At 35.1% G+C, this 14,256-nt stretch overlaps 1 protein-coding gene across 1 annotated transcript in view; it reads right to left on the minus strand.

The window, feature by feature from the left end:
* Positions 1 to 14,256, minus strand: part of plxna2 (plexin A2) — a 197,790-nt gene that overhangs the window by 141,718 nt on the left and 41,816 nt on the right. The gene's annotated exons all lie outside the window — the stretch shown is intronic.

Here is a 14,256-nt window from a genome sequence, read left to right on the forward strand (position 1 = left end):
ACTAAAGGGGTTTTGATCAGGTCAAAGGTCGTCTCAAAGCAATAAAATCAGATGAAATACTAATTGACGTCACAGGTTTCACATTAAACCGTCTCCTCCCACTGCTTTCACCCACACCAAAAGACAATTAACAGCCCTGGACACATTGCGGCTGTCCTGCATGGACTGTGTACGTCTGACTGAGGTCAGTTCTAGGTCATGTGTCTGTCTAGTAGTGCTTCACAATAGACAACAGAGACAACTGAGGACAACCCTAACAGACATCCAGAAGAGCAAAGATCATTCAGCCAAACCAAATAGAGTTCAAAGGCAAAAAACAAATGACAACTTGTCATTCGCCACTATCTTACTCAACACAACTTAGGCCCAAAGCACAGGAGAGGGAAAAAAATAAATAAAAAATCATGTCCACGCCACACTAAAGCCCTGTTCGAGCATTAGTCCACTCCAGCGAATGTAAAAACCATCTGTGAGCGGCAGACTCCCAATCCACTAAACTGACATTTACAGCACACTGACGTTCTGCCGTAACGGTAAACGTGTTCATACATAAAACATGTCAGCCAGTCAACAGGACCCGCCTCCTCTTGCTCGGCCAAGCGTGACCCTGATACGACCTGCCGCGCGCACCACAGGGACCTTATGTCACGGAGAACTGTGTGTCCAGTAGTCCGCAGAGGGCACTTTGAAGAACATACTTCATTTGCAGGCAGGAAGTGGCTCTGGCATGCTGGTTGTAGAGTTAAATGTTGTGTTCACTGGTCCTACAGGGGACTATAAAGCAATCAGACATGAATACCGCAGTAGGTTGTGTGGATGGGACTGTAAAAGTGATAGAGGCACAGCTTTAAAGACTAAGGATCCCATAGTGGATAGAGAAATGGAGCAGTGACCCTGACCCCCTGTTAGATATTGTATGCTTTACATACATACGTAATATTGCTAAGATGTTTAAAACAACATATTACTTGTCATTTACTTAATTATGTATGTACAGTTAAGGTCAAACGTTTACATAAACCTTGTAGAATCTGCAAAATGTTAATTATTTTATCAAAATAAGAGGGATTATACAAAATGCATTGTATCTTTTATTTAGTACTGACCTGAAACATATTTCACATTTCAGATGTTTACATATATTTATAAAAATGACCCTGTTCAAAAGTTTTCATACACTTGATTCTTAATACTGTGTTGTTATCTAAATACAAACTCTTGCTGTTATCAGCTGTTTTTTGTTTCATGATAGTTGTTCATGAGTCCCTTGTCTGCCTTGAACAGTTTAAACTTCCTGCTGTTCTTCAGAAAAATCTTCAGGTCCCACAAATTCTTTGGTTTTTCAACATTTTTGTGTATTTGAACCCTTTCCAACAATGATATTCTGTATGATTTTGAGATCCATCTTTTCACACTGAGGACAACTGAAGGACTCATATGCAACTATTACAGAAGATTTAAACGCTCACTGATGCTCAAAAAAAAAAAAAATGCATTAGGAGCTGGAGGGTGAAAACTTTTGAACAGAATGAAGATAAGGTACATTTTTTCTTATTTTGCCTAAATATCATATTTTTCTCATTTAGTACTGCCCTTTAGAATCTACAGTAGTTACTTACATGTTACCCAGAAGATAAAATAAGTTAAATTTACCCTGATTTTCAAATTCAAAAGTTTTCACCCCCCCGCTTGTTTGCTTGCTTGTTTGTTTCTACATTGTGTTTTAGCACTTCTTTAAAATTAGGAATGATACAAACACACTCCCTTTCATTTTTCAATAATTGTGGTACATGTACAATGTCTTCAGCTACACTCATCCATTAATTTCCCAGAATGCCTTTGGAACTGGATTCTGTTTTATAGTTTCTCTTTCTCCCAACCATTGATCTGTCGATCACCTGGCTTGAGTCTTGTTCTGTCCAAGGCTTGTCTTCTCCTTACAAGCTTCTGCAACATTTGCTCATTACTTTTTAATTATTGGCACATTCTCCCTCTCTCTTCCTCCCTCGGTCCCGTATGTACATTATAGATGGCAGCCGTCCCTTTGGCTGGAGTGTAAGTGCAGCTGTCTTTCCCATTCAGAGATGCTCCGACAGCAAAGCCCACGCAGTACTTCACCCAACAATCACACAGCATTCTGTGTGCTTCACCCATTTTAAATAAGGATGTACATTTTACATGAGCTTATGTAGTTTTTCTGTCAGTCAGCACTGAGATCATATATATATGCATGCTATGCTGTCTCTTTCGAATATTTCATTTTGCATATTCATTCATTGGCACTCTATATGAGTAGCTCTTTGTATACATATTGTTTTATGTGTATTTGTGCCTGTGTTTGTATTTGTATTTGTATGAGGGACTTCTGAGACCGCCGGTCCCTTCCAGCTACACGTTCATGCCAAGAGGACGCTTTTGATGTCAGAATGTAAGCATGCAACAAAAAAGTGCTTGAAGAGAAACCAGATTTGCATTGAAATTCTCTTGCTGTTTAACATGATAACATACTGCAAAACACTCGCTCCCACACTGTGCATGAGCACTTTATACGTGAATACACGCCGCCACATCTGAAAGAACCTTTAGGGTACCTCGCTTTGAATAGATCCCATTTCAGATTATTCATGTTAACTAACTCTTCTCGTACTGGAAACGCACTGAATACAAATCAAACATTTTGAATGCTCACATCCACATAAACCTTCTTCAACCAGAGGGTTACTCGACTCTGTTTACCTCTAAAAGAATTATTAAAGCACAATTCAATCTTCCTTTAAAGTAATTACATGACAGAGGCGGCAGGCGTAAGAGAAGAACAGTACGAGGGTAATTTAATTCCAACACAAAGCGCTGTAACATAAACCTGCTCAAAGATATTCAGTAACAATATTTACTCTCGTCTATTTTTATCCATAACCTCTAAACCACATTAAGCATGAACGTTCAAAGCAGAAAGAAGACCAGAAAAAAAATTCTGAATGCGTTTCCCATATGTATTTTTCTTTTTTTCCCTTTACTATTAAAAAAAAGGCTATGAAAAGCACAGACCTCAAGAATATCGTTTCCAATCGCTGTGGGACTCGTACACAATGGATGTCCTTGTTTAAATGTGTGTGCATGGGAGCGCGAGGGAGTCAGAGACAGAACTCAGACTGACAGAGCAATCTGTCCCGTGGCCTATCTCAGATCTTCCGTAATCCATTTTAAATGTGTAGGCTCATGCAGTATGTCGAGACACACAGAAAGAGAGAGAGAGACTCTGCCACCTGAACACATTGAATCCAATTACACTAAAGGGGATTCCTCAAAATTGTCTGCTCTCACAGGTCAAATGTCAGCGCTTAGCCAGTAAGCAAGAGGGTAATGCTAACTGAAAGGGTTAACTGTCAAAAAAAGGCCAACCTGACCCTCAACTTTTCCTGCATTCCACTCACTTGTAGCAGACTGAATGGCTACCTAGTGAGCTTTCTTTTTTTAACTCCCCTTAAACTTACATAATTTATACCATATTTCATATAAATAAGAAGAATTGCAATAGTGCAACAGTGATTAAACATCGCAATGAGATTAATAGATAGAATGATAGATCGACAGAACGATAGATCAAATGAATGAGAAATAGAACAATAAAATGAACGATAGAACAATATAACAAACAAATGAATGAGTGAACAAGATCGACAGAACGTTAGATCAATCGAACGAACAAACGAACAAACAACAGATAGATATAACGATTGAATAAACGACTGAATGAGCAAACGATAGAATGATAAATCGACAGCGATAAATCAAACAAATGATAGATGATAGAACAAATTCACAAACGATAGATTGAGCAAACTAACGAGAAACAGATAGAACGATAGAATGAACAGAACGAACATAGTGAGCTTTCTTTATCTCCCTTTAAATTTACATAATTTATACCATATTTCATATAAACAAGAAGAATTGCTTATTATAATTTTAAATGTAGATAGAATGATGAACGATAGAAAGATGAACGTTAGAACAAACGATTAAATGAATGATAGAACAATAGATCGATAGAACTAAATAGATAGATAGATACGATTGAAGATCGCAATGAGCGATCAATAGACAGAACGATAGATTGAACAAACGAACGAAAGAACAAATGAGAAATAGAATGAACAATAGAACAAACAATTTAACAAATGAGTGAATGAGCAAATTAGATCAACAGAACGATAGATCAATCGATCGAGCGAACAAATGAAAGACAGATAGATTAGATAGCATGAACGATTGAATAAATGACTGAATAAGCAAACGGTAGATAAAATGATAGATCGACAGAGCAACGGATTGAACAAATGAACAAACTAGATAGATTGATAGAATGACTGAATAAACGACTGAATGAGCAAACGATAGATAAACTGATAGATTGACAGCGATAGATTGAACAAATGAAGGAACTAGATAGAGATAGATGGATAGATGAACATCGCAATGAGTGACTGATAGATAGAATAATAGATCGACTGAACGATAGATCAATTGAACGAGAAATAGAACGATAGAATGAACAATAGAACAATTTAACAAACGAATGAATAAGCGAACAAGATCAACAGAATGATAGATCAATCGAATAAACATACAAGCAACAAATAGATAGATAGACAGATAGCTAGATGGACAGATAGATTGAACAAACGACTGATTGAGTGAACGATAGATGAAGTGATAGATCAACATAACGATAGATTAAACAAACAAATGACAGATAGACAGATTCAAATAAACAAATGAATGAGCGAACAAGATTGACAGAACGACAGATCAATCGAACAAACAAACAAGACAGATTTTATAAAAAATACATAGATATAACGATTGAATAAACGACTGAAAGAGCAAATGATAGATGATAGAACAAATTCACAAACGATAGATCGAATAAACGAATGAGAAATAGATAGAACGATAGAATGAACAATAGAACGAACATTCTAACAAACGAGTGAATGAGCCAATGATAGACAAAATGATAGATAGACAGAGCGATAGATTGAACAAATGAACAAACTAGATAGATAAATAGATAGACAGATATATAGACAGATAGACAGACAGATATATATATATATATATATATATATATATAGAGAGAGAGAGAGAGAGAGAGAGAGAGAGAGAGAGAGAGAGAGAGAGAGAGAGAGAGAGAGAGAGAGAGAGAGAGAGAGAGAGAGAGAGAGAGAGAGAGAGAGAGAGAGAGAGAGAGAACCACCAATAGCAGCAGGAGTAGTCTATAAGGACTGTCAGTTCTTTCTCTTCCCGTATATGGGGTGAGATGTGGAGGGATATTTCAGGTCCGTTGGACGCAGCAGTATTTCTCTCTCACTCTCTCTCTTTCTGCTCCTGGAGAGATTTTTCTGAGCCCCAGTCCGCCTGGATAACACATCTAATCCATCACCTGTGTCAGCTTGAAGAATTCTGGTGTCAGCAAGCCCTCTCTCCCTCTCTCTCTCTCGCTCTCTTTCTCCCTGTCTTCTGATGGTTTCTATCAGTGGAAAACAGGCTCTTTTGTTCTCGCTGCTGTAGTACAACACTATCTCCCATAACGCATGTGTTACAGCAACAGACTGCTCGGCCCGTGTGTCACTTTCCATCCAGATGCATTTGAGCACTTAAGCAGATCTCAACCTCTCAGGGACAGAGAGAGAAAGCGAGAGAGCAGGAGCGAGTGGACACTTTCATTCCGACTGTCATGTTTAACTATTTGCACGGCTCAAAATTTAAACAATTTCCAGTAAAAAAAATACACCATGTTTCATTAGTATGTTTAACATACTGTACGGACTATGTAAAGTTCATTATGCAAACAACACACTAAATACATACACACTCATGTGATGTGCTAGCCTGGAAAAATCCAGACCCTAATCTATTAAGATTATGGGTCTGGGATCGAGCAATGAAAACTGCCTAACTCAAGGGGCGGCACCAAGCATGCATTTGAAACTGCACGCAATTGGATAACGCCACGACCAATCACAACAATACACGCTTAGCTACCAGCAGAGCTAAATGATGTTTCATTAACAAAGTTCGGGAGAAGCGCGTCAGATGCTTAGCGTAAAAATCACAAGTCAATCAGCGCCATAGGTTTAAATACAGCTGACTCACCTCAATTCACTCGATGGTTTATCAGTAAACCTCCACCACCCCATCTCATCACTCCGAGTTCTCGCTACTCCTATTGGGGGGTAACGTACTCTGGGTTCGGGCCACTCCCGAGCTCGGAGCCCTTCACCGGACAGCACGCCAAACATGCACTACTATTCTCCGGCTAATTATATGTAAGCGTGAACTCGTGAACTGATAGATTAAACTCTTGCCGTATCCAGTCGGCAAAACAGCAAAAACGTCCTTTTTGCAGAGGAACAATTCGAGTTTTCGGTTTTCTGTTCCTCTTTTATATGGAAAGCCAAGTCTAACTCGTTCATTGTAGCGGCCAAAGCCGTTTCAAACAACTTGTTGTTCATCTGTAGCGACAGCGATCTTTCAAGGTTTACTATATGATTCGGACGTCGCAGTGCTGTCATCATCAGCTTAGCTCGCCTCTGGCCCGCCTACATCAGATACACCGATTTGATTGGTTCCCACAATTGCTTACGTATTGCAGTAACCTGCATCATTGCTCGATGCCAGAGTGTCTTGCAGAGACAATCCAAATTGTGCTCTTGCGAGACCTCTGGATTTCCAGGGTAGTGATGTGCTATAGTATATATACACATGCAAAACAAATGCATAATCAGCACCTAATCATAATGTCTTATTAAAAGTAGACTTTGCTCCGAATGTGTGAATATTTCTTTAACGAGTTTTCACGGTTACCAACCAGCTTCCTGAGTCCCGTTACTGTTGTCGCCAACTTCCAACTTATGGTTTTCATTAAAAACACTCCAATAAAGCACAAAAAGGAAGTTATACTCAAATAAAAAGTTTAAAAATGTATCATTAAAAACATTCAAAATGTCAACCGCTATTCATGTCTATGGTGGTCAAAGCCCTGCTCAGATTTCTCAAAAAAATTAAATGATTGGCATTTTCCATTTACCAATTCTGTCAGCCTATAAAGACAATCCAACCACAAGCAATTAAAGACTACCAGTATCTAACAAGCTGAGGACAAACTAGTTATGCATGTCATCAGAAAACCCTCAGAAGTGACCTATGGTCACATCATAAAACCTACTAGGTCAATTTAATTACATGAATGTTTGCCATTGAGACGAAACAGATATGCCGGTAGGACATTAAATGACTATGTCTAGATAAACTTGCAAGGAATTTCATTGCTTTGATATTACCTGACCCAAGTTTAAAACCCACACAACTCAGAGTCAGTTTTTTTCTTGCCTGTTACAGAAACCAGATCTGAATAAAAAGGGGGTTGTGGAGAAACATGATCAAAAATATCCCTAATTATCCAAAAATGCCAACAAGCTGCCTCGCTGCTACGGCCAGCCGGCTATATTTAGAGAAGTCTTTAAACGACAGAACCACCGCCAGACTGGTGGATTGTGTCCAAGTGAGCTCATTGAAAAGGAGTTTGAGGTAAAACTAATGTTGAACCAGTGGTTACATGGTGTTTTTCTGCACTTAATTGGCCCGAACTGTTTTGCATTACGATTTATTATGCAGCTGAATTCCTCGCTGAGGTTTCCTCTCTCACAGAGTTTCATAGACACGATGTAAGTTCAGAGACCTTACAAGATTAACAAGAATCTTCGCTCATGACAAAAATTAGCTTAGAATGAGACTAACAGTGTTTAGACTTTTGTTTCAGCCATTATTATGGATTTTGCCGGCTCTCTCAATGGCTTTATCCGTGTTTACTGAACCTGTAGTGAAGCTATAGTACTTTTATTAGGAAAAAACTCTGTTCTGCTCTGGAGAGCTGGCAGAGTATTTACTATAAGATTGGGTGTCCCATTAATTGCGTGTGGAGGAGAAAAAAAAAGTGTAAACATGAATTACACGGCCCCTTTCATTTGCACCACGACAGCAAGACCCATAAAAGGAGAATCAAAGCAGCATAAAAACGGCATGTTAAAATAAAGCACAGACAAATTAGTATGCACCATTAAAAACCAAGACTCAACATTGATTTTGCACATAATACACCTTTGTTTCAAAATTTTAAAGAAGTTCACTTCCAGAATGAAAATTTCCTGATAATTTACCTTCATTTCATCCAATATGTTCATGTCTTCTTCAGTCGAAAAGAAATTAAGGTTTTAAGGAAAACATTACAGCATTTTTCTCTATACAGTGGATCTCAATGGGAATCAGTGGATTGAAGGTCCAAATTGCAGTTTCAAAGGGCTCTAAACGATCCCAGCCGAGAAAAAAGGCTTTTATCCAGCAAAAAGAACATTTAAGAAAAATACAGATTTAAATACTTTTTTTTTTTTTACCAAAAAATGCTCGTCTTGCACTAGCTTGACCTCACGCATTACATAATCAAATAAATGACGTACACTACCAGTCAAAAGTTTTTGAACAGTTTTTTATGTGAAGTCTCTTCTGCTCACCAAGCCTGCATTTATTTGATCCAAAGTACAGCAAAATGTTGAAATACTTTTACTATTTAAATTAACCGTTTTATATTTGTATATATTTTACAATGTATTTTTTTCCTGTGATCAAATCTACATTTTTAGCATCATTACTCCAGTCTTCAGTGTCACATGATCCTTTAGATCATTCTAACATGCTGTTCAAGAAACATTTTTTATTATTACTATTATTAATATTTAAAACAGCTGAGTACATATCGGATCCTTTGATGAATAGAAAGATCCAAAGATCAGCATTTGCCTGAAATAAAAAGCTTTTGTAACATTATACAATATATCATTCAAAAACCTGGAGTCAGTATAATTTGGGAAATTATAGAAATTAAATGTACTTTTATACAGCAAGGACACTTTAAATTGATCAAAAGTGATGATACATACATTTATAATGTTACAAAAGATTTCTATTTCAGATAAATGCTGTTCTTTTGAACCTTCTATTCATCAAAGAAACCTGAAAAAAAATTATATTCAGCTGTTTTAAACAAAATAATATTATTAAATGTTTTGGAGCAGTAAATCATATTATTAGAATGATTTCTGAAGGATCACGTGACTGGAGTAATGATGCTAAAAATTCAGCTTTGAAATTAGGAATAAATTACATTTTTAAATATATTTAAAAAGAAAACCGTTATTTAAAATAGTAAAAATATTTGAAAACTGTACTGTTTTTGCTGTATGTTGGATCAAATAAATGCCGGCTTGGTGGGCATAAGAGACTAAAAAGCATTAAAAAAAAAATCTTACTATTCACAAACTTTTGACTGGTGGTGTAGGTGGAAGAACTGACCCAGTGTTTAATAATTTTTTTTTTTTTTTTTTAGGAAAACGACAGACCATTTTGCTTCCTTTGAAGCTGCACTGAAACTGCAGTTTGGACGTTTAACCCGTTGGCAACCATTGAAGACCACTATATGCAGAAAAGTCCTGGAATGTTTTCCTGAAACCTGAAAAAGAAAGGCATGAACATCTTGGATGACATGGGGGTGAGTAAAGAATCAGGAAAATTTCATTCTGGAATTGAACTTCTACATTAAACTATAAAGAGTAGCAATTTAAGATCACATAAACATTAATAATATACAACAACTAGATAAGCATTAGGCCTCAAAATCAGAACCTGTCATATGAGTGAGATAAATCTCAAATCTCAGTTGGGATCCGGTAAAAAGAGAAGCAAATCTCAGCGGGACGTTCGGCATCAGAAGTGATCAGAGAAACCGAAACGACCCTGAGCGACAACACAATTACTAGTGACAGCCGAGCTGCTCAGAAGCGCTGCTGTGAATTTAGTATCTATAGGTGCATAATTATGCACACTCTATCAAAGCAACTTCAAAAACGCTTATTGTATCACCAAATCATTCACGTGAGCATAATGCATCTCTCTAGCTCGCTCTCTCATCATTTAAGTGCTGAAAGTGGAAGTGAATGAAATCTAAAGTTGCGGCGTGAAGGGAACACAGAAAAGGAAACAGTTCAAATTTCTCCCCTAGAGAACAATCATATTGTATTGCAAGTTAGCAGGCTGTAATTTGACAAAGTGAACAAAGAGTGCAGTGAAACTGAACTGAGTGCATGCTCTTTTTTATATAAAAAAATAAATAAGTGAGACTGGTGCCAGATTCATTTAGATCACTTAGACTACTAGGAGGATAAATGAGGGTTTGATTCTCTGTCTTAAATGACACGACAAATGCCATGGTCAGACGTCTGTCTCTTCCTGTCTAAGTGGGAGGATCTTGGCTGGAATAAGCTGCAATGAGGACGAGACTTTATGGCGCAAATCTAAAGTCTTGCCAGGCGAGACTATCATCCTGGTAATTAAGTATTTCTGCTTCTGGAGGCCAGAAATGCAGCTTGTCTGAGGTTGTTGGATGATGTTTGTTGCTTAATCAACTTCTTGCTAACTTCATTAAAAATGCATTAGAAAGAGCATCCAGTGATACTTAAGCTGCTACACCTTATTAGCCAGAAAAAGATCACACAGATTTTATTTACTCAGTGCATTTCTAGGATTTTTTTTGTTTTTTAAAAACATTCTTCTTCTTCCTTTTGTTTCTACACAGATGTAGTTCATTGTCTTTCATCGTCTTGGGAGTAATATTCTTTCAGCCTTTGTCCTTTGATAAGGTCAGTCTATTTTTCTCTCGTTCTCTCTCTCTCTCGATACAATACAAGTAACCAGGGACCTTCTCTGTTCTTCCTTTTCTTTCTCATGATGCGTGGTTCACAATGGCCAGCTATTTGTCTTTATCGGGGCCTCCAGATGTTTACAGATGCCTAATTGTTGCCGGAAGGACAGAATGGACCACAGTTGATCAGTTTTCTTCTTGCAAGTTAAAACTATACAAATCATCAATTTATTTTATTTTATTATTTTATTTTATTTAATTTTTCTTTAAAAAAATGTTTGATTTAAAGTGTTTAATTAAAAATAAAATAAAATAAAAAAGATTTTATTCAATTTCCTTCTTCATTTTATTTTATTTTGTATTTTATTTTAATATATATATATATATATATATATATATATATATGTGTGTGTGTGTGTGTGTGTGTGTGTGTAAAAAAAAAAAAAAAAAATATATATATATATATATATATATATATATATATATATATATATATATATATTTTTTTTTTTTTGATCAAAAGCAATCATTTTCTTAAAAAACTATTAAAAATGCATGTGATTTAAAATGTCATCTGCATGTTTTTAATAAAAATATTTCATTTTATTTATTATATTTTATATTTGGTTTAATATTTTGTATTTTATTTTATCAAAAGCAATCATTTTCTAAAAAAAAAACTATTAAAATGCATGTGAATTAAAGTGCCATCTGTATGCTTTTGATTAAAAAAATAAAAAATATTTAATTTTTTCCTTTTATAATTTTTCTTTTATTTTATCAAAAGCAATCATTTTATAAAAAATAAATAAAAATGCATGTGATTTATAGTGTCATCTGTATGCTTTTGATTAGAAAATATATATTTTATTTCATGTTTTCTTTTTATTTATTTTCTATTAAATTTTCTTTCATATTTTGTATTTTATTTTATTTAGTTTTTTATTTGATCAAAAGAAATAATTTTCTAAAAAGAAAAATTAAAAATGCATGTAATTTACAGTGTCATCTGTATGCTTTTGATTGAAAAAATAAAATAAAAAATATTTTATATTTTCACTTTTTCCTTTTATTTTATATTTGTTTCTTTTATTTGATCAAAAGCAATCAATTTCTAAAAAAATAAATAAAACATGCATGTGATTTACAGTGTCATCCGTATACTTTTGATTAGAAAATATATATTTTATTTCATATTTTCTTTTTATTTATTTTTTATTATATTTTCTTTTATATTTTGTATTTTATTTAGTTTTTTATTTTATCAAAAGCAGACATTTTCTAAAAAAAAACAATTAAAATGCATGTGATTTATAGTGTCATCTGTATGCTTTTGATTAATAAAATAATCTAAAAATATATTTTATTTCATTTTTTTCCCCTTATTTTATTTTATATTTTATTTTCTTAAAAGCAACAAAGCATCATTGAAAAAAATAGGGCATGTTTGTTGAAGTGCCATTTGTACACTTTTGATAAATAAAAAAAATAAATAAAATGGTTATTTATACAGAACCAAATAATAATCAAACATTGTAGAAAGCTGCATGACAATTTACTATTATTTTATTTCATATTTTTATTTTATATTAGTTAAGTTCTTTCAAAAGCAAACATTTTCTAATGTAAGAAAATAATGCATGTTTCTTGAAGTGTAATTGGTACACTTTTGATAAATAAAAAAATAAAAATAAAATGGTAGTTCACACAAAACTCAATCAGATTCAAGTACTGTAGAAAGCTGCATGATAATTTACCATATTTACCTTATTTTGCACTGCTTTGGTAGTTGAATTGAAATGAATTCTAAATAATTCAGCTGAGAGAGCAATTGCGGAAGAAAGAGAAAGCTGTGATGATAATAAATCAACTTCTGGTCCACCTGCGAGGCAATTGTATAACGGGGTTTTGATTAAAGCTCACACTAATCACTCGACAGCACCATTCTACATCTATACACAGACACGACAGAGAGAGAGAGAGAGAGAGAGAGAAATGGAGGTACAAAGCTTTTAGAGAAAGCAGGACAGAGGAAATGAGGATAGCAGAAAAAGAGAAAAAGACTAACAAAGTGCTGAGAGGCGAAGCGCAGCTTTGTTTTTGCTGGAAGCAGTGTATAAGCAGAAGTTGTGCGTGTGTGTGTGTGAGAGAGACAGGGTTCTTCTTATCAGATGACCTGTTTGGCTTTCCCTACGGACCTGCTGTAGCTTATCTGGCCCCTCACGCCTCAAATACGCTGTTTTCATTCAAAGCAATATCTGCTTTCTACTGTCCTACCAGGACTGACCACTCGTTCGATGGCCCTCCTGGGTGTAAAGAGCGATAAGGGTCACGTGACCCGCTGATCATGCTTGTTTTCGTGGCTGTAGCAAAGCAGGCCACAACCCTAATGCCCAGGATCGGCCGCCATCATCACGGTAACCATGGCAACACGTCCCGTGGGATTCAGGGGGTATTACGACGGTAAGCCCTAACGCTGATCCACTCAGAGAACATGGACAACCTCTAAAATCACGCACAATGTAGCACACTTTTTCATTCTGCGCAGTGCATATTTCCCATGAACAGGTTTATGGTGAGTCTCGTGAGACGTGTGCTAATTGATCACACGTGCACGTATGACAGCTTTCCACAACATATGTGCACAAACACATGCACATATGTTTGACACACTTTCAGAAATTTAAAAAAAAAATGGTTTGGGGGTGTGCATTTGTTAGAGGGACACTGGACTACTCTATATTATGTTCTGGTAAAAGTAATATCAGGGTAATACATTGACTTTGCCGCATCACATTTCAGCGGCACGTAGAAGAATCACATATTCAGATTCACAAATAAATGACTCTTATGATCATGTTCTTTTTAGTATATTGAAAACATAGCGCTGTCATTGTAGTCCGATTCAAGAGCAAATGACTCTTATGAACTGGGTCTTTTTAGTGAATCAAACAGTGCAGGCAGTGTATTTCAATTTACAATTAGCTATTTATCAACAATACCACACACAAAAACATAGCACACCAGCAGTGCATTTAATTTATGATTAAGGAATCAAACTAATTCTTTGAAATTAACCATTCCAAAAAAAACAAACAAGATTTTTCGATTTAAATGAGTCTAATGAATCCTTTACTAAATGAATCATTCAGAACACATACTAAATAAACAAAAATAAATTAATATAATACATTAAAAATGAAATAGATAATTTCTCTAAATTCGCCTTATATAAAGCTAAATATATTAACAGTAATTCTGATAAAAATGCTACACTATTAAAACTAAAATAATTATATGAAATATATATAAAACCTCCCATAAAAACTAAAATAAATATTTATATAAACATTAAAACTATCCAAAATAAAAAATAAATAAATAAATAAAACATACTAAAGCTAACCCCCCCTCCCAAAAAACTGTAGTTATAACTATAAATATTTAAATATTAGTTATTTAATAAATAAAATATTATGATTAAAATGTATTTTTTTTTA

This window comes from Garra rufa, chromosome 18 (genome assembly GCF_049309525.1).
Source record: "Garra rufa chromosome 18, GarRuf1.0, whole genome shotgun sequence".
Classification (NCBI taxonomy): Eukaryota; Metazoa; Chordata; class Actinopteri; order Cypriniformes; family Cyprinidae; genus Garra; species Garra rufa.